Consider the following 21,014-nt stretch of genomic DNA (forward strand, 5'->3'; position numbering starts at 1 on the left):
GAGGCATTATGTGCAGTAGTGAACGTTTGGAAACAATAGGGGTCTCGTTCAGGGAACCCTGGGACCGCCACCAAATGGAACACCATAAGGGCTGTAACGAGGACTAAGGACATGCTCTGTACATTGATGTGGAAATGTTAACATTTTTTAAAAAGCATGGTGTATAAGAGTGCATAAAGTATGCTCTCTTCTGTGTAGGAAAGTCCAGGTGGAGAAATAAGGATACACATATATTTGCATTTCCTTATATTTGCATGAGGATGACTAATGAAAGACTCCCTCTAGGGAGGTAGAGGGGCCTCCCAGAACATACTCAGAATTGCATTTCGTACAACCTTGACAACCAAAGGCATGAATCCAGAGTTAATTTGCTTTACCTGAATAAAGCAATCTACCTTTTCTTGTCCCAGAGTGTTGTAGAACAAATTCATACCTTCTCTAATGTTTTCAATAATTGGTTGGTTTTGCATCATTTTATTTGAAGACCAGCCCTCCTTTAGAGTATACAAAGGAAAACCTTGTGAGTGAAAGAGGTTCATATTTCATCCAAGATCATGTAGTTATTACTACCGCCTACAAAGACCCCCAGTTAGATCATCTGATCTACTCAGAAACATCAGCCCTAATGAATAGGGTTTCTCACAGAAGTACATCACACCATGTACTTACAACTGCCCTACTTTCCAGCAGTCCAGCTCTATACTAGAGAGCTGACATAAAGTAAACCTTTCTTGATGGAGGAAAGGTGTCAAAAGAGAAGACTGAGTGTTATAATATAGAATAAGAAATAGAACTCATTCCTACAGGTATTCACTTTCGTCAACACTGAATTGTTTGCCTACAATGTGACAGGCACCGTCCTTGGCACTAGGGTTATGAAGAGGGATGAGTCATGCATTCTCTGCCTTCGAGGAGCTCCGTGCAACACCGTAACATCCACTCTGCATTGCAGAATTACATGGAAGCTTCGATGCTTAGTTAGCAGAAGGGGGCAGAGTTGCATTCTTTCTCATTCTGTCTACCAGGCGACTTGGTGTTTCATTTCTCGGGATTTTATAGCCTCAAGGTATTATTAGAGCCAGAGGGAAGAGGAAAAGACAAAAATATGGAGCATGACCTCTTTCAAGGCTTTTGTTTAACGATTGCCCCAGATTCACTATCCCTCAGATGGCTCTGCCAGTCCGTGTGTTAAATATTAACAAAGCAACATAATAAAACTTTCTAAATGTTGACATTGTTGTGTCCTGATTATTTTACTTGGCTGCTGTTTATCAATATAAGCTGTACTAAAATGAATCAAATTTCTGTCTTAAAAATTTTATTGGCCTCATTTTCTAGCAAGGATAATTAAACAAGTAAAGATAATTGGACAAATAAAGATGAGAAAAGCATGGCAATCGCTTGTCATTCTATTCTCATCAGCAGATAATTCACCTAGCTCAGACATGCTGCTATTTAATCTCTCTCCTTTCAATTTGGGTAATGTTGCACTCTAATCAGGGGAATTAAAAACACACTCAATTATAAAAGAATGTTCCATAAGGTAGAACAGAAAAAGCTGATCTATCTGTACGTGCTTTTGGCTTAATGGTACCTGCTTCTATTTGGCAAAGGCAAAGGGGCTCGATGAAAAGCGAATAAATGTTTAATAATCAATACCTTGTGCTCAATAAGAGGGAAATATTCTAAAGAGAAGTGAAAACAAAAGCTTCTACTGAAATTTGAAATTAGTCCCGTTTCTCCAAAATTAAATATACTCATAATAAAACATTCCACTGGTTTCCTGGGCTTTAGTAATTTTATCACAGTTTATCCATAATAGCTTTTTCCTCTCATCTCTAGATATGGGGGGAAACCCCCCCCCAAATCACATAATAACAAGCAGCTGTTGGATGTGATAGGAATTTTCTAGGGAAGAAAATATGCTTAATATTTTTATCATCTTTTTTTGTGTATGTTTTTAAAGCTGCTTGTCACAGAACAGTTTGTTTATAATGTGTTTATCATGTGATATGAAAAGCAAAAGATTATACAATGAGTCCAATTATGCCCTGTATGTTGGAAACAGTTTTCCCCTAAGTTGGGCCAGAAAACAGTTCCTACAAAAAATCCAAAATCCACACTGATTCCAAACTGCCGTCCCTTACCGGTCACACTAGGCAGGAGTTGGTTCTGATGTTTCTCTTTGTTTTTGTACTCTTCTAGAGAGCTCAGAAAAGCACCATAGTAAAGCCGTAATAAGTGAGACGTAGCACCCAAGAACTTGCAAGGGTTTGGGGGGGACCCTTCAAGATACACAGGAAAGCAAAGGGTTTTCTCTCTTTTCTGACACTGCATAACACCTAAGAGGAAAGCTTTTCTGTTCATCTGGATTAAAAGTCAAATTCATTTCAAAAATAAAAGTTGAGTTCAATGAAGCTATTTGCTATTTCTTGCATAGATTCTTATGTTCTTCAAAGAGCTCAGTCTTCTCCTGGACAGAAAGTCAAAAAGGTCAGGGATCCCTTTGGTAAATGGTGGGTCATGATTTTGTTGCACTTTTCTAAGGTGTAGGCTGAGTAGCTCATCTACAGATATAATAGTTAAAAAAAAAAAATGGAGGGGCACCTGGGTGGCTCAGTGGGTTAAAGCCTCTGCCTTCAGCTCAGGTCATGATCCCAGGGTCCTGGGATCGAGCCCCACATCGGACTCTCTGTTCAGCAGGGAGCCTGCTTCCTCCTCTCTCTCTCTGCCTGCCTCTCTGCCTACTTGTGATCTCTGTCTGTCAAATAAAATAAATAAAAATCTTTAAAAAAAAATGGAGGATTTTATACTTAAATCTATAAAAATTTTTGCGAATCTTCAGAGTTGCCTAGCCTATTAGAGAAGAACATACTCCTGTCTGGGTCTCTGCCTCACCTACTTGCTGCTCTTGGGAAAACTGCCGGAGGTGATTGACCAGAAGAGGGGTCATGTGCTATATGCCTTGACCCATGGCTGACCCAAGGGTATTCCATACCTGCTGATCTACAATGTGTTCTGTTATGAGGATTTTGCCAAGGCATGAGGACAACTCACTGGACCAATTAGATTTGATCTTATCGTGTTATTTTTTTAGAAATTGAGAAAACCATACAATTGGTAGTGAGTCTAGAATGAGAGAGGCAGAAATATGAAGAGGAACAAAAAATATCAAAGAAACAGGGTGACACAACACTAGAACAGAGATCTGTGTATAAATGCATCTAAAAGAACGTCTACTAGAATTTACCTTGTGTCACCAGAGCTGCTGTCGGTCAGACCATCAGAGCCATTGCTGGTCATGAAGCTGTTTCTGCCCTGGATATGCAGGTAATTTCTTCATTCAACAGATATTCATTGAGCGGTTAGTACATGCCAGGCAGTGTTCACGATGTAGAAAACAGCAGTGGAAACAGCGAAACAAGACACCACGTCCCTTGTGGGGTCTACATTTCAATAAAGAGAAACAGAACATAAACAAAATAAATAACTAAATTATATGACAGAACAGAAGGGAAATTGCTATGGAGAAAATAAAGCAAGGGAGGAGGACATGTGGGGTTGAGGGAGTGATGGACAGCTGCAGATGCATTCTCTTTCTTATTTGAGTATAGATGACATGCAATGTTACATTAATTTTTTAGGTGGAAAGCTTAGTGATTTGGCAAGTTTACACAATAGGCTATGTTCACAAGTGCAGTTGCCATCTATCCCATTACATCACTACTATCACATCATTCACTGTATTCCTTATGTGGTGACTTTTATTCTCATGACTTATTAACTGCATAATTAGAGGTCTGTACCTTCCACTCACCTTGACCCATTTTGCCTCCCACCCCCACTTCTCCCATCTGACAACCATCTGTTTGCTCTCTGTATTTATAGGTCTGATTCTGCTTTTTGTTTGTTAGTACATCTGGTTTTTCATTGTTGCTGTTGAAGATTCCATTTATGAATGGGATCATATGATATTTGACTTTCTCCATCTGACTTATTTCACTTAGCATAATACCCTCTAGTTCCAACCATGTTGTCTCAACTGGCACAATCTCATCTTTTTTATGGCTGTATGATATTTGATATATACACAGCACATCTTCCTTATCTCAACTATTATAAATAATGCTGCAATAAACATAGAGGTGCATATATCCATTTGAGTAAGTGTTTTCATCTTCTTTGGGTAAACTGTCTATAGGGGAATTACTGGATCATATGGCATTTCTATTTTTTAATTTTTTGAGGAACCTCCATACTGTTTTCCACCATGGTTACACAAATTTACATTCTCACCAGCAGTGCACAAAGGCTTCTTTTTTCTCGGCATCCTCACCAACACTTGTTATTTCTTGGCATTTTGATTTTAGCCATTCTAACTGATGTAAGGTGATCTTTCGTTGTGGTTTTGATTTCCATTTCTTTGTTGATAAGTGATGTTGAGCATCTTTTCATGTGCCTATGGGACACCTGGATGTCTTCTTTGGAAAAATGGCTACTTGGACCCTTGACCCATTTTTTAATTGGATATTTTTTGGTATTGAGTTGTGTAAGTTCTTTATATATTTTAGATATTAAGTCTTTATTGTATATGTCATTTGCAAATATCTTCCCCCATTCAGTAGGTTGCCTTTCTGTTTTGTTGATGGTTTCCCCTGCTGTACAAAAGTTTCTTATTTTGATGTAGCTCCAATAGATTACTTTTGCTTTTGTTTCCCTTGCCTCAGGAGACATATTCTAGAAAAGTGTTGCTATGGTTGATGTCAGAGAAATTACTGCCTGTGCTCTCTTCTAGGATTTTTATGATTTCAGGTCTCACATTTAGGTCTTTAATCCATTTTGAGTTTATTTTTGCATATAGTGTTAGGAAGTGGTCCAGTTTCATTCTTTTACAGTTTTCCTGGCACCGTTTATTAAAGAAACTGTCTTTTCCCCATAGTTGCAGTTTTAAACATGGTAATCAGGGAAGACATGAGGAGGTAACATTTGAGAAAAGATTTACAGAAGGTGTAAAGCTATCCATGAGGATATCTTGGGCAAGAATGTTCCAGATGAAGGAAAGAGCAACTGTAATAGTCCTGAGTGGGAAGGTGCCCAACATGTGAGAACAGCACAGAGGCCACCATGGCTGCATCAGAGTGAGGGGAGAATAGGAGGAAATGAGTCACAAGAGGTAAAGGAGGTACAGAATGTGTAGGGATGGATAGGCCAGGCTATGGATTTTGGCTCTAGTGATACAGAGCCTTTGGGAGATTTTAAGCAGAGTGATCAAACTACAGTTTAATAGAGCCTCTCTGGCTACTTAGTGAATATAAATAATAGGGGACCAAGGGAAGAAGCAATCATAAGATTACTGCAATAATTCATATGGGAGACATTGAGAGTTTGGACTACAATGGTAGCAGTGATAAAGATGAAAAGTATTTGGATTCTGGGTATATATTTTGAGCATGCCCATGTTCTTTTCTGAGTTATTTAGACTCTTATTTACTGAAATCAAGAAGAGAGAATTTGAATAAAAATACATTAATCAAAAAAATTTATTGATTTCTGCTTCTAGGAAGATGGAATAGACATACTTTTCCCTGTTTCTCCACTAAGTACAGCTAACCTCTAGGCATTATACATAAGACAAACATAAGAAGATCTGAAAGGTGGGGAGAAGGAACAGGCCAGCTAGGGATCGAGGATCCCAAGAAACAACCAAGTAGTAAGTTCCCTGGGTTTTCTTTTTACCTCAAATATCCCATACTTGGAATTGAAGAAGCCGGCAACCTGTAAATGCCAGCAAACACAAATGAATGAATGAATAAGGAACGAAGGAAGTAAAGTCTACTTTCTTTAGCCAAAAGACCAGGGAAGGGTCACCCTTGGGGCACAGAAAACTTAGACAATAACTGCTCAAGTCCAATCTAATTCCATAGAGAAAACTGTGGCCCATCTTCAATCATGCAGTCAAAAGCTGAGTGAGAAGTCTAGATTTCTGTACTCATGAGAACATCAAAACAGTGTCAATAAAAGTCAAGTAGAGAGCTAAGATTTTTGTCTCCCTGCCACCCCAGCTGGTGATGTGGTCCATATCCCTGTGCCATGGTGTCAGTGAAGATCACATGGGGAACCTGGATTTTCACCTCTCACCCAGCCCTAGTGAGGCGTTCCTACCCCTCACCACTTGGGAGAAGGTAGGTGTCTGAGGAGGCCTGACAGAGACTCAAGACATTCAGCATCATCCAGCAGTAATGAAACCAAACTCACCAAACTCACTTACTAGTATCAGTGGAGACCCCAAGGGGAGCCAGAACTCTCACCTAACCCAGCAGTGACAAGGTCTCTCCACCTACCCTCAGGTGTCAATGGAGGCCAAGTAGAGAACCTAGACTTCTACATCCACCTAGTGGTAACTGGACAATGCCCCCCTCCCCCAACACTTGCCCTCGCAGAGAGAGAGAAAACCAATTAAACAGAAGGTTGAAACAAGATCCAGAGTTTCATACCATGATACAAATATGTCCAGGTTTCACTAAAAATTCATCATACCAAGGGCAAGGATAATTTCAATTGAATGAAGTAAGACAAGCAATAGATGTCATCACTGAGATCACAGTTTCTAAAGGACTTGCCATACTGTTTTCTAAAGTAGTTATACCAGGTTATAGCTTAATGAATCTCCAGAGGATTTTGCTGAGTTTAAAAAGCCAGTCCAAAGAGTTACATGTTGTATGATTCCATTTATATATTTTTTTAAAGATTTTATTTATTTATTTGACAGACAGAGATCACAAGTAGGCAGACAGGCAGGCAGAGAGAGAGAGGGGGAAGCAGGCTCCCTGCCCAGCAGAGAGCCTGATGCAGGGCTCGATCCCAGAACTCCAGGATCATGACCTGAGCCGAAGGCAGAGGCTTTAACCCACTGAGCCACCCAGAAGCCCCATTTATGTAACATTCTTATAATGGCAAAATTATGGGAATGGAGAACAGGTTAGTGGTTGTCAAGGGTTAAGGAAATGCAGCAGTAAGTGGAAAGTGGGCGGAGCTATAACTGGGCAAGATGTAAGATTCTATGGTAGCATAAACATTCTGTAGCATGACTGTATCAATGTCAGTGTCCTGGCTGTGATATTGTATTACAGTTTTGCAAGATGTTACCATTGAGGGAACCCACTAAAGGGTTTCCTTTATATATATATAAAAAACACCTTTCCTTTATATATATATATATATATATATATATATACACACATAATTTCCTTTATATATATATATATATACATAATTTCCTTTATATATATATATATATATAACACTAAAGGGTTTCCTTTAAATTTTCCTTATAATTTCTTCCAACTCCATGTGAATCTACCATGATCTCAAAATAAAACTGTTTAATAAAAAACAAGTACTATGTGAATATCAATATGGAAAAAGAAATGAAGTGACGGGTGGTATTCAATATGATTCCAAGTTTTGAGAAGTTGCGTTGTGCCTGTCATAAGTAAATATAATCAATTAAATATTAAAATTCAAATATTTTCTTTCCCCCAATTTTTATTTTACTCCAGACAGTAGCAAATTTACATAATTCCACTTCCTTGTGTTTTGTACCAATTGAATCTCACAGCCTTCACAGAAACAAGGACAGTGACATATACCCTTTCCAAGATCTCAAAATATATTCTGAAAGTGGCCCATATTCTCCATGGGCACCAAGCAAGTAATGGAATTACCATTGTATAAAATCCTGAGCTGAGCTGGCCTTCCTCTCTTTCACCTCTTTGTTGGAAGTCACAATTTTATACTAATATAATTTATTTGGTCAACAGTAGGCTTGTAAACCCTAAGAGGGCATGCTCTCTCTCTGTCTTACTAACTTTGCCTCCTTAGTGTCTGTCTCAGAGTCTGACAGATAATAGGTCTACAACTGATACTTAATGAATTAAAAAATAAATTAATGAATGACCCTGCATCTGCCCACTTCACCAATTTTACTTTTCTAGTAGCATCGAACCTCATGGACTCACCTGTCCTCCTAGAGCATTCCCTGGGCAGTAGTCTCGATGCAGGCTATGGTTAGAGAGAGCTGGATTCATCTTTCTCACTTTGTTTCAGTTCATAAATGTAAGGGGTATCAGGCCATCCCTGAGGTGATGGATGCTGCCACTGCCTCCTATTCCTGTTATTAGTGGTTTAAAAAAAAAATGAAACAAAGGGGAAAGAATTTAACATCTACTCAGTGGGAAATACTGCAATTGTGCAAAATAACTCCGTGCCCCAGTTCATGTGATTTCAATTTGGTCAGAGATTTCCTTTTCTTTGAGGCTGCAAGGCCGTTAGTCTGGTTTTCCTGAGGACTTCTTTAGTCAAAAGGTCACCCTAACAAATCACAGAGAACATAATTGATCTTCTACTCTAGTACCTGCATTTTAATGACTTGTGATCCCAAACAAGTCAAATATTCCATTTTTCTCACTTGATAGGGCCTTAGCATTTTAAATTGCTATTCAGTCAGGATACAAGGTACTCTAGCTATGACCACACTTAGCTTCGTTGAAACGTATTTCTGCCTTAAAAAAATGTAGCTGGAAATACTAAATAATTTTCAAAAATAGAATTTAAACAGAGAGTGTGTGTTTTAATGGGCAATCTTGACCTATCTAGAAAAAATGATAATTTCCTAACTTTATTCAGAACAGGGGGCGATGTGCAGAGCTACCTAATTTCATTTGTATACACACCAATTATTTTACAAAGAGGTCATTGAACTATCCAAAATATGTTAATTATGTTGGGCATTCACTGCTAAGGCACAAATTTCACATTTTTTTAAAGATCTAATTTATTTATTTGACAGAGAGAGAGATCACAAGTAGGCAGAGAGGCATGCAGGGAGAGAGGGGGAAGCAGTCCCCCTGCTGAGCAGAGAGCCCGATGCGGGCTCGATTCCAGGACCCTGAGACCATGACCTGAGCCAAAGGCAGAGGCTTAACCCATTGAGCCACTGAGGCGCCCCTCACACTTTTTTTTTTTTTTTTCCAAAACAGGGAATGCGGGAGCAAACAACAGGGAGACACTACAATTTCATTTTTAATGTAGGAATTGCATTTCTTACTCAACTACCTTGATTGTCATTGTCCTCTCCAGTCTTTCCACTGTCCCCCACCTCCAAAAGCCCACTCTCCTATTTCTGGTCTTCACCTTGATCACCTGTTCTAACTCACCTCATAATGAAATGGAGGACAGATTTTTTTTTAAGGGACGCAGTTCATTTTGGCCCTCAGAATTCATGATTAGATCACAAACTACCTTCACAGATTACTTCAAGAGAAACCCAAGTAATGGGAACAATATTTCAAACTGTTTTGCTTTCAATAGTATCCTTCTTAAATCAGCACTGAACAAAATCACTGAGCAGGTTGCCATTGCTTCTCTATGTTTCTTTCTTCCTTCCATCCTTCCTTCCTTCCTTTCTTTATTTTTGCTTAACAAAAATAGAAACCTTCAAATTGGACTTTCCTTGAATAAACAGTATTGGAAAAAGATTAAAGTAATCAACCCTTCAGATGGTGATTTTATGCCTTTTCAATTTGTTTTGTGTAATTGAATTATTTTCAGTGTTCCATACCCATACTTGTATGTGGATTCTTATTCACACAACTTGTGTTATCATAAAATGCTTGTATCGTAAATCTCTGCCTCATTTATTTTTTTGTTCAGTTTCAAATAAACTTGTTTTTAAAACTTGAAATCATCTTCCTATAAATGTTTCTTACTTCTTACCTTTACCATATTTAATTATAGCAAACTGTTCATATCCAAATTGCCATCATTTTTCAAGCTTAAATTTGTTTTCTTTTGTTTCACTTTTCTTTGACCAATATAACAAGATTAGCATTTAAAATTGTGCCAAGTGGATGTCTAATCATACCTTCCTAAAGAGGCAACTGATCAGAATAAATACTTCCTGAATATTAGTACTTGGTAGGGTATCTAAATGTGTTGGGGGAAAAAATTATACTGGAAAAATACCACCACTTAAAAAATAAAATCAAGAACTGGTTTAAGCCTGCCTTCGATGTTCAAATTGCCATATCTGATTTCCATGAAAAATGAAGATATATTTCAGCAATGTTTTATGTAACTTAGTGGGGCGCATCTGAAGGGAAGTTGTAAATTATGGGATCTGTAACATCTAATATGAAATATGCTACATTTTAGATAGAGAATATGAACAAGAACAGAGTTTGTTATTATAAACTTTAAAAAAAGATTTTATTTATTTGAGAGAAAAAGCATGAGAGTGAGAGCACAAAGAGGGAGTGGAGAGGGGGCAGAGGGAGAGAAAGAAGAGGGCTCCCCACTAAGCAAGGAGCCCAACATGGGGCTCGATCACAGGACCCCAGGATCATGACCTGAGCATAAGACAGAAGTTTAACCTACTGAGCCACACAGGCGCCCTTATTATTATAAACCTTTTGAGAACATTTCCTCCATTAATTGGTGGAATGAATGACAAGACATATTATAAATATTATAAAACAATATAAATGAATTTTGGGAAAAAATTGTCACTGGATTTCTTTCATTTCCACCCCACCCATCTTTTTTTCTGCAACCCCTCTGCTGCACTCACTCACTCGAACCCTGGGAAATAGTATTTCCCTGCAGATTCCTGTTGCTTATTACACAAGGTTTGGCCAACTCCACAGAATAACCATGACAAAAGCCTGTAATTGGCTTAACAGATTTAACCATCTATTTGATTCTGTTGCTTGCTAGAAGCAGGCACTGCAATTAAAGAGGAAAAGGAAACATGTGGAGATTAAAAAGAGGCAGGAGAGAGGAGAGAAAGACCTGCTAAGTAAGTGGATCCATACATATAGGTATGGACTTTTCATTCATTCATTCAGAAACTGTGTGTGCCTGAAACACATAATATACTGAATGTTAACTAAATTGAATTTAAATAAAAAATTTTAAACAGCGATTTGCGCAGTGCCTACCATATGCCACCTGGATGACAAACCATAAGGAAAGAATAAGGGAAATTAATAATCATACAAAGAAGCGTAAATCAGTGACCTTAAAATTAAAAACAAAAAACAAAGGTTCTCATTAAGGAACTTGGGAAAGCTTCCAAAGGATAGATTATCTGAGCTAAAATCTGAAGGAGGGTAATACAGGGTAAAGAGGAGAAGAAAAATCTTTTCTTGGAGTGGGTACAGCAGTGCAAAGGCCTAGGTCACAAGGAAGCCTGGTAAGTGAAGAGAAATCAAAAAGATAAAGTGTCCAGGATGGTGAAAGCACAGGGGGAACACAGCGTGAATGAGGCTTGAGCTGCAGACAAAGCTGGACCATGTCTGGCTCACAGAGCCCCGTGTTAATGACCTGTGGAGAGTTTCCAATCCCAATGACCAACGTATTACTACTTCTTGCCAACCTGTGCCACTGGGCTTGGAATCCTTTCACAGGCAGACAAAGCATACAGATCAAAAGCTGGTTGTCCAGAGTTTTAATCAGGAATTTCAGCAGGAATTTGGATGGCAGAAAAGCTACAGAAAATACTGTGGTTCTCAAGAGTCAACTTCTATGTACTGGCGTGTGGTCCCACCTTCGGGTAACCGAGGGGGTGAACAAAACGGACTATCTGAAAGGAGGCCTGGAGAGAAGTGATAACACAAGAGTAACTGGTTGTTTTCTTTCCTCTTCATCTTAATATTCTTAGGAAAGTTATACAGAGACAGATTTTAGACCATTATAGCAAAGAATTTCCTTAAAGTGTGGCCCAAAGCTGGTGGGCTATCAAGAAGGAAAACTGTCCTGTACTTGAGATGTCCATGTATAGACTTGACAGATGGCTCAGAAGCCTCAAGCATCCACAGATGGTGGATGTTGAAATATGCAGTAGTCAGTAAGTTTGCCATTCTTGAGATATATATAGATAGATAGAAAGATAGATAAATATATATGTGTGTATATATATATATTTTTAAACCAGAACACTTATTGTGCAACTCATCGTTGAACTCCTTTATGTGAACTGGATACCACAACAGGTGCCCTCTTGGGCTGAGATATCGCTCCTTGAGGGCATCCAGGCCTGAATCTACGGCATAATATTGTTAGGTGCCTCATGAGACCAGTCCCAGTGGTGTCTCATCTCTTAGCCTTGGCCCCCAGGGACAGCATCCTTCCACTTCCACATTTGCTGCAGGTCCACTTCTGAAGGTGGTGGACCTTAGAGCCACAGCGACAAAACATGTGTGTCCTATTGTGACACTTTCCAAATGATGACTGACCCTTGTTTCTGTGGCCAAGACCAAAGTGGTCCTAAAAGAAGGCATTCATCCTTGATATTCTTTATTGTGACATGAACATTCTCTTGTACAATGGGTAACATTTGTTTCCTCGGTGGGTATGAATCAACAAAACCATAGAAAAATGACCCCTGATTGTCGACAACCGAGGCCAAGATCCTTGAAGGACTCAAACCATAAAATTTTTGTCCTAAACAAAATCTGGAGAATATTTGCGAATATGTATGAAGAGCCAGGCTATAGTGCCCCCCTATTAAATATTCTTCAGATTCTTTAGGAGGATAAAATTTAATATAAAATACTAAAACTAGAAGCTAAGATTTCTGAAAAATTTTCTGTGTTCTGACCATTTTGGATACCTGATCCCTACTTGTAACCTGGTCCAAATCCAACTTAAACCATTTTTTTAAAGATTTTATTGATTTATTTGACAGAGAGATAGAACACAAGTGGGGCTGATTAGGGGTTACAGCAGGCAGAGGGAGAGAGAGAAGCAGGCTCCCTTCTGAGCAAGGAGCCCATTGTGGGGCTCAATCCCAGGACTCTGGGAATATGACTTGATGTGAAGGAAGATGCCCAATGGGCTGAACCACTCGGGCACCCTAAACCCAACTTAAACTTTGATAATAAAGGGAAAATAAAGAGCTGTGTAGCCCTCTGAAATCAATCCCCCTCCCTCATCCAGTTCTTGAGTAGAACCTAGGACGATGTAAGGCCCCTAATTTCCCCCACATGCTAAGGAGCAATAGAGAAGACATAGTTTCCATGGCCCAAAGTGGGATGAAAGTAATATATTTAATGTTCCTGGGATGCACTTGGATGTGGCACAGAAACTTGAAGAGGCTTTTCTATGAGCACAAAAGGCCGTAGCTGTAGTTTGGGTGAAACAACAGTTGAAGACCAGAAGGGCAAGGTCATTGGTATGTGCTGCTCACTTGGAATAATTAATTACTATATTATTTTGAATCCTTGTGTCTGTGCCATTTTTATTTTTAGATATTTTTAATATATTTTGATGATTATCCCTGATCACTACAGACGTCAACTTGATATGTGACAATACACACCCGATTCCATCCTCCTATAACTTGGCACTCAATAAGTTTTCTAGACACGTGAAAGAGAGAATGGAATAGAGCTCATAAATTGAGTTTGCATTTCCATTACTAGAAGAACGGCCAACCCAAATGGAATTTAAGTTCAGTTACAGAAAAATAATGTTGTACTCCCTACACACCTCATGGTATGGACTGAGTCATACATATGCATGAATATCTTATACACATATGTATACACACTCACACACACACACACACACACACACACACACACACACTCCCTGCAGTCTGTACATGTACTAATGGCCGTCCCTGTGGATTTACTTCTTGTGACACCTGTCAATATGGGACAGGAAGTGTTAAATCAGAACTTTCTCATCTAAAACAAAAATCTCTTTCCCTTCAGAGAGGAAGTATTACTTAACTGAAAGCAAAATAAATTCAAAAAACAGAAGTGACAACAAAAAAACACGAGGCCAATCAATTTAAGAATTCTCCTGATAAATATCTTCTAGCTGTCAGGATCAGCAAGGATGTTGTTGGTTTTATACAATGTTTCCATCAAGTCACAGCCCAATTCTCACAGGCATCTCAAGCCTAATGAACTGCTCACTAGAGCAGAACAGCCTAAATGCAATCCTTTAAAAAAATCCACTGGAGTCCCTTCAAGTCACTGAACATTGGCAAGTTGTGTCCTGCCTCAGAGCCTAGCTGTCAGAACTGTTTCAAATAAAACACATCACCAAAGCAGGTACCCACATGCCCTTGTCCACATCTGATTGGTCTCTGATGCATACTTCTACTGTATTTCATATTTATTCTCTTACAGTTAAGTGCTGGGGAAAGAAGTAGAAGAAGCTGTGAAAATTAAAACAGGAGGCCATTTGGTAAGGTTGGTATTTCAGGAGTACGGGCTGGTAGGTAGTGAGGGGGCCACAGAAAGTTACAGTCATCACTCTTGCTAATATCATATTCCTTATTGACTTTGCCCCTTGAGGCCACATTGCAGGGGGCAGGACTAGGAATAAAACCCAAGTCTTTTGACTTCAAATGAGGGTAATTGTGACTGCACAAAAATGCCTTTTATCACATTGTGCAATGTGGGATGCTATTTTGGGAAGCCAAATAAAATGGAACCCTCACTCTGGTACACCGTTTTTCAGCAAATGAACTGAGAACACAGGAAAGTAAGATTAACTCAGTGGATGGCCGATCAATAAAACTACAAATTAACTAAATGGACAGAGAAGAGCAATTCTAATTATAGAAATTAGAGTCCAAGAGGGGCAGGAACTTGAAAAAAAATCATGTTATAAGTATCATTCCAAGTTTGGACTAAAGTATCATTCATTCTTATACTTCGTTTCCCTTTTCCTCAGTACCCTTCCTTCATATAGATACATTTTTAAATTCAATGAATTTTTGATCAAACTGGAGAAAACATCAGATTCCACAGGTTAAGGGCTCAGTCCTACAAGGCCATCCTCACCCCCATTCAGATCCCAGTTGCAAACCCCAAGCTGTTACCTGACTGCCTACACATGCGTGATTTCAACAACCATTCCTTAGGTTCAATTAATTTGCTAGAGCAGCTTACAGAACTCAGGAAACATTTGCTTACAATTATCAGTTTCGACCGCCAGATGAGGAGAGGCCTAGGGCAAGTGTTCCACAAAGGTGTTCTGTCCTCATGGAGCTTGGGGCCCGGCTTGGTGGTGCTCAGGAGTGTTCTGGTTCCTCAAGCATGAGGCTCTCTGTAAAAGGCCAGGAACATTGTATTCTTCGGTTTTTATGGAGGGTTTTGTAAAATTGTCATGACTGAGTCACCAGCCATTGGCCGATTCAATCTCCAGCCCCGACTCCCCCCTGCCGGATTTGGGCATGGGTGGGGAGGACTGAAAGTTCCAACACTTTCCTCATGTAGTTAGTCCTCCTGGCAACCAGCACCCTGTCCCCCTTGGGTGGGATCCAAAACTCGCCTCTATTAATAGCAAGACATCTGTTTCACCTTTGTGGCTCTGAAGCATTTTCAGGAACTGTGAATGAAGACCACATATGTCTGAGAAATATATTTGAGTCATCTGCATGGTCAAATATATATTTATAAATCATTCTACTGCAAATCATAATAAAACCTTTTTCACATAGCTTCTATGATGATCAAATAGATGACAAGTGAAAAGGTTCTTTTTTTAATTGGAATGTCCTATACAAATGCTGTTACTTGTTGCTGAATTAAATTGAATTGAATCAATTCCCTTTCAATGTATTTTTGCCTTCATGGAGAAGAGAAGCACTGAGATCAGTGTGTGCCCCTTTTATGGCCCTTTGATAGTCACAGGAAGTCTTGTTAAAGGTGTAAAATACATCTTTATCTGTGAGTATATATGCATCAACATATCTCTATACTATATGGAACCTAACATCTCTATGACCTATTCTGACAGTCACTCAAGTAAGATTTTTGTTCAGGGGAAAAGGTCAGGATAATAAATACCTTGTCAACTTGTTAACAAGTTATTAATGCCTTTTTATGGCAAAGCCTTTATCCCAATGGGGCACCCAATTTTAATGAATTAAGCTATCTGATATAGAGACTTATTTTTGCCCAGGTTATAAGGAGGCTTAGCACCTAGAAGAGGTTGTAAATTCAAATGCCCAGAAAGGCTAGGCAGATGGTTTTGATTAGTGAAACTGTCTGCACTTATTAAGAAAGTGGTGAAAACCAGGAAAAACTGAAAAGCACATTCTTGTAGAGCACACAGCTGCTACTCAACAGCGGCTGATTGATTTCTGCTCAATATTTACCCAATCTTCCAACTTTTCAGGAGAAGATACAATAATACGATAATTTTTAAAATATACCATGAATACCATAAATAATTCAATCTAGCCCATGAACTTCTTTGGGATTCATGGCCTACTACCAACTCAGGCAGAGCTCTTTTCTTATCTATTTTCTGTAAGGACGTAATTAGATCTTAGTTCTTTGTGTTTTAAGACACCATGGGGAAGGAAGTCCTGTCTAGGAGGAGTCAACATGTGGGCTGTCCATCTACTGAATCAGTGGTACCAATCTTAGCTACCCATTGGAATCACCTGAAGCCTGGGTCCCAATTCCAGAGATTTGAATTCAGGTTACAACCTGGGCATGGGAATTTTAAACAGCTTCCCAGGAGACTCTAATATGTAGCCTGGTTGTGGTCACCAAAATGATGAAGGGAAATTGAGGGTTTGCCTAATGCCCAGAGCAGTGGTTTTCCGTCACCTGCTAGGAGTACATTCTTCAGCCTGCAGTGGGAAAGTGCTGACGTCTTATGGGAATCACATCAGCAATGGAAATAGTCCTGAGCACTAACAGGTTAAAATCTTAACTAGAAAAGGATTTCTACAGTGTTTTTAGACTATAAACTTGTCTTATTTTTCAGACAGAGCTTGAGATTTGCACAGATTCTGCAAGCTTTTGTTTCTATAATACTTAATAAAAGGTGTTTTACCTTACCTTGTCATACACTTAGCTCTCTAAAGGAGAGGTCGTTGGACACTGCCACATGTGTATGAAGTAAGACCCAGTACTTTTGTAACTTCAGGGACATATGCTATTTTCAGCTATCCAGCTTTTCTTCTCTTCTGGAAACAGAACTACTGTCTGCTGAAGAGAACCCACTCTCTCTCTTTTCTTTAATTCCAGAACAATTAACATAGGGTTATATTAGTTTCAGGTGTACAATATAGTGATTTAACAGTTCCATACAGTACTCAGTGCTCATCATGATAAGTGCACTCTTAATCCCCTTCACCTATGCACCCATCCCCCACTCACCTCCTCTCTGGTAACCATCTGCTTGTTCTCTATAGTTAAAATCTGTTTCCTGGTTTGTCTCTCTCTCTCTTTCTGCTTTGTTCATTTATTTTGTTTCTTAAATTCTACATATGAGTGAAATCACATGGTATTTGTCTTTCTGCCACTGACTTATTTCGCTTAGCATTATACTCTCGAGATCCTTCCATGTTATCCTGCAAATGGTGAGATTTCGTTCTTTTTTATGGCTGAATAATAACCCATTGTACATATCCACCATATCTTCTTTAGCTATCATCTATCAATGGACACTTGGGGTGCTTCTGTAATTTGTCTTTTGTAAATAATCTTGCAATAAACATAGATGTGCATATATCCCTTCAAATTAGTGTTTTCATATTCTTTGGGTAAATACTCCATCAATAGACACGTGAAAAGATGCTCAACATCACTCATCATCAGGGAAATGCAAACCAAAACTACAATGAGATATTCCCTTATACCTGTCAAAATGGCTAAAATCGACAGCTCAAGAAACAGGTGTTGGTGAGAATGTGGAGGAAAAGGAACCCTTGTGCAGTGTTAGTGGGAATGCAAACTGGTGCAGCCACTGCGAAACATGGAATAGAGGTTCCTTATAAAATTGAAAATAGAATTATCCTACAATCCAGCAACCACACTGTAGGGAACCATTCTTAAGATTCAGATGAGGCTGATGATGGTCCCTCTCCCAACCTCACACTGCCTGCTCTACATACCAATTCAGAAAGTGTTAGTCAAGTCCTCCATTTCCCTGTCCACAGTGACTGATGCAGGAAATGGCCCAAGCAGGAAAGTCAGTCTTCCCTCAGATTTGATATTTGGGTGCTTAAGGGAGAAGGGAGGGAGATAAGGAAAGGAGAGAGAGAGAGAGAGAGAGAGAAACCGACTGTCTTCCTCTGGAATGGAGAATTATAAGAATAATTTAGGTTAGATTCATTCATGACCATCCAGCCTCTAGGAATTACAGGGAATGTACAGAGACACACAGAGGGAAGAGATCCAGAATGCTGATAACATCCTTTGTATTTAGCCTTGTATTTAGCTGCTGCATATTTCTGTGAGGAGTAGATTCCCTTTTTGACTTCAGCTATTTTGAGCTAAGTTTCTGCTGTTGATACTACATTGGAATTAATCCACATCCTCCACTCCTAAACTGGTATACAAGCAGAGTCATCAATTTAAACCATGATATGCACACAAGCTAAAATGGAACTTGGTTTAGAAGACAGAAAGACAAGCTTTATTTGCCACACTGGATTAAAATTTTATCAGAAGGGAATACTCCAAGTGGAAAAATAAGTTGTACACCCATCAGACAAGACAGTAAATCTGGAGGGATCCAAGCTCTGATCAGGCCCAGCTTTACCTGATATACAGGACCTGAGAAAGGAGCTCAGGGAGCCGAAACAGAGGCAGATATATATATATATATATATATATATACAATACGTTGGTACAGCCCCTACCTTGTACGGTTAATTCTCCCCACACTGACCTATAATGGAATATAGGATCAAAACTTAAAGGTAAATGATAAGTTGAGTTTATTTGTACAAGTGTGACAAAGATCTAAAATATAAAAGCTCAGACGAATTTATAAGAAAAACACCCAGACTCCAAAGATGGGGAAGTTATCAGGATCCCAACAGTGATTTTGCAGAAATTGGCAAGCTGTTGTTATATTTTGTATGGGAATACAAGGGTCAAGAATAGTGAGATAATTGCGAAGAAGGCAGATACTAGATATCAAGACTATCTTGATACTATAGTAATTAAGGAGAATGGAATCAATGTGGGAATAGAGCAATGAAACACAACAGAGCATCCATTTTTGTTGTTGTTCTTCTTGAACTAATTTGAAATGTATAGGAAAGTTACAAAAATAAAAGAATTCTTTTGTATCTGTTATCCCATTTCCCCTACTATTACCATCTTATGATTGAGGGTTTTTTTAAAGATTTTATTTATTTATTTGACAGACAGAGATCACAAGTAGGCAGAGAGGGAGGCAGAGAGAGAGGGGTGTGGGAGGCCGCAATAAGGCTTGAGACGAGGACCAAACCAGGCCCTGACTTGTGCCTCCTTTAAAGTCCGAATAACCTAACAAAAGGTTTAGGATGGGAAAAGTTGAGTAGCACTGAGAAAGGGTCTGTGCTATGTGTTGCGTGCTCGCCTACGTGACTTCCCACACGCTTGCTAAACAAATGAGAACAATTCGGTTGGGGTCAAAAGTTCGTTGCTGGTCCTTGCTGTCCTAGTACAGCCCAAAAATTACTTTCAGGTTTGCTGTATTTGTACTGGCATCAGCCATTTGGCGTCATGAGGAACTCGTGGTTGTTTAACTAGACATAGATGTAATATCACTATATATATGGCCTTAATGCTTTGAATAAACTTAGCACTGTTGGACATCCTCCTCAGTGCTCCTCCTGCCCCCATCTCTTTGTCTCTTAATTTCTTTCACCCCCATCCTCTTACCCTCACGTTCCTGATTGATTTGTCACGCCAGCCGCAAAAGAGGGGGAAGCAGGCTCCCTGCTGAGCAGAGAGCCCAATGATGCGGGGCTTGATCCCAGGACCGTGAGATCATGACGTGAGCCGAAGGCAGAGGCTTTAATCCACTGAGCCACCCAGGCGCCTCTATGATTGAGTTTTAAAAGAAAATTTAAATTTTATATAATATGTGGAACTGTTTCTAAGTTTTGTTTTAATTTGTTTCCCCCCAGTTAGTTGTGACTTTGGAAACTCTTTTCTGTGTTTGTTGTAGTAATCAGTTTTACTTGTGTCTTTGCAAATTTTCTATCCCGATAACTTCCCCATCTTTGGAGTCTGGATGTTTTTCTTATAAATTTGTCTGAAATTTTATATTTTAGATCTTTGTCACACTTGTACAAATAAACTCAACTTATCATTTACCTTTAAGTTTTGATCCAATAGGTTAGGTGGTTTGTTTGTTTGTTTGTTTGTTTAGATTTTTAAGTATTTAAGAATCTACTCATATTTTGAGAAGCATTTTGCTCTCAGTGATGGCATATCATTCTACTCTTTGAGAATATATTTTAAATTCTGAGAAGAGCCAGAAATCATTTGTAGTCAAGTCAGGTAGCCAGAGTGTAGATAAATATTATTTAGGTTACAAAAATGGACAAACCACAAAACAAAACCATCAGCCAGCTGTGATGATAATATGATGATAACATAATGATTTTCTTGTGTGATCAAGAAACTGCTTAAAAGCCAATTTCAAAAGCATTTTTTAAAATGGCAGCATCAGTTGGATTATATGAGTTCACATGGAAACTAATTTAAGGATAATAAAAAAAATTTTTTTTCCATTATGACCTTTATGACACAATGAAGGGACACATGACTTGGGAAAGACAGCAAAGAGAAGAAAGAGAGTTCTGTTGTGTCCATCATGACTGAGATGCATAATCATTGGCAAGTGTCATAGTTCCTCTATTCATTCAAGAAATAGTTGTTGAGTGCTTGCTGTGTGCCAGGCTCTGTCTTCAGTGTTGTATGTTAACCAAGCAGCCAAAAATCTCTGCCGTGTGGAATTTGTGTTCTGATGGGGAGAGGCAAAGAATAAACAAAATAAGCAACAATCGAACAGGTTGGAAGATGATAGTATTATGGGATAAATTTAAGCAGAAAAGGGGCCTTGGGAGTGTGGGGGTGGATGCGGAGGTACATTTGCGATGTTAGAAAGGTTGGGGGATGGGGAGACTTCACTGAGAAGGTGACAATTGAGCAATAGCTTAAAGGAGGTGAGAGAAATAGCCATATTGACATCTGGGG

At 39.0% G+C, this 21,014-nt stretch overlaps 1 pseudogene; it reads right to left on the minus strand.

Annotated features, from left to right (window-relative positions):
• Nucleotides 1–12,009: 12,009 nt before the first annotated feature.
• On the minus strand, nucleotides 12,010–15,424 carry LOC125096513 (60S ribosomal protein L37-like; annotated as a pseudogene).
• Between the last annotated feature and the right edge of the window lie 5,590 nt (nucleotides 15,425–21,014).

The sequence above is a fragment of the Lutra lutra genome, chromosome 1 (genome assembly GCF_902655055.1).
Source record: "Lutra lutra chromosome 1, mLutLut1.2, whole genome shotgun sequence".
Lineage (NCBI taxonomy): Eukaryota > Metazoa > Chordata > Mammalia > Carnivora > Mustelidae > Lutra > Lutra lutra.